Raw genomic sequence first — 1,644 nt, forward strand, 5'->3', positions numbered from 1 at the left:
AAAAATCACATAAAGTGGCCATCCCCTAGGTATAGGTATAGGTATTTAAAATTTAGAATATTGGTTCCAAATGATAAGAAAAAGACATTAATTCGAACTTAGGTGACTTGTTGAACCGTATTCTCATGGGCTACCCATTGCTTGTCTAAGACCATGGCCCCCCACATAGGGGAGGGAGGGCCTGGGATGGTTATAATTTTTTTTTGCTTTTTCACGCTATAAATTACAGAAGGGGGCCCGTTAAAAGTCTAACCGAGTGGCCCGCTACAGGATGTGGGGCCATGTCTAAGACAGTATTTCCCAAACTGGGTAGCCATATATGAAGCTCCTTGTGGAAATGGGGTATTTTAAATGAGCACTGAAAATCAAGTGAAAGTGAGCCATGACAGTGGTTAAGAGAGCTTTACCACAAGCTTTTAAGTGCAATGTGGTGCGAAAGACTATTTCTTCTTCAGGGCCACACGTAGCGTACTTTCCCGGGAAAGATATTTTCTTGGGTGGGGGGCTTTTGAGAATAAAACGATGCGAAATAAGTATACATTTATTGGGAGGCTCCCCATTTGGTTCGTTACGGCCCCGTTCTTTCAGAATTCAGCAGGACTGCTCGTAGAACCAAAGGGTCCCTCTCATTGGCGTACGCAAAGGGGGGAAGAGAAGTTCTAACCCCTTCTCAAGCCGAGATTATAGTGTTAGTTTGCAGGAAAAAACATTTACCCCCCCCCCCCAGAGAAGGAAAAAAATTGAAACCCCCCTTGAGAAAATTTTGCGTACGCCTATGGTTCCTTTTAATCATAATGCACGGGTTCATCCGAACATGATCCGGTAGGGACCTCACTAGAGGGCATACATGAAGGTATCTGATAATACGATTTTCTAAAGTATGAAAAATATGTAGGCTGTAATTTGAAGTACGGGGTCACTCAGGGCCGTAACTAGGGTGGCACTGACTCGGGGCCCCGAGCCGAATGGGGCCTCACAAAAAAATGTACACTTATTTTGCATAATTTTTTCCTTTTTAACAGGCCCCCCCCCCCCCCCCCAAAAAAAAAATGTTAGCCTCAGGACCCAGGGAAGGTACACTACGGCTCTTGGGCCACCAGAACGTTACTTTGCCTTGGGACCCTATGATTTCGAGACAGTTCCGCATAGAGCTAGGATAAGAGGGGGGGGGGGGCAATAAACACTTTTCAGCTCGTCCAGAGACCGACCTTGTTTGTTCAATACGAATTTTCTCAAAAAAAAAATCAATTCTGTGAGGGGAAAGGGTCCTGAGATCCTAGAGGGGGGTAGAGGCCTTGAACAAGACGGGGGAAGGAGAATGGGGAAAAAAATGTTAAAAGAAACTGATTTCACTAATGTCTTGATTTTATTAAACCATTAGAGGAGAAATAAAGAGGATATCTTCTTTATTTCTCTTCTCAATACATTGAACCATTTTTATCAAAATGCAATATGGTCAGAGGATGAATATCAGTGTGTCCATGATTGTTAAACTTGACAAAACTATTTGATTTATTCGCGATGGATTCTTATGGTTTCTTTAGGATGTTGAATATGTAAAAATACTCGAATTCATAAATTTAAAAGGATAATTTTTCTAATCCACTTCACGGCTGATAGACCAGAGCTAATCGAACTGTTCCG

Source organism: Pholcus phalangioides, unplaced genomic scaffold, assembly GCF_987345545.1.
Source record: "Pholcus phalangioides strain wild (caught in Gottingen) unplaced genomic scaffold, Ppha-v1.0 ptg000009l_1, whole genome shotgun sequence".
Classification (NCBI taxonomy): domain Eukaryota; kingdom Metazoa; phylum Arthropoda; class Arachnida; order Araneae; family Pholcidae; genus Pholcus; species Pholcus phalangioides.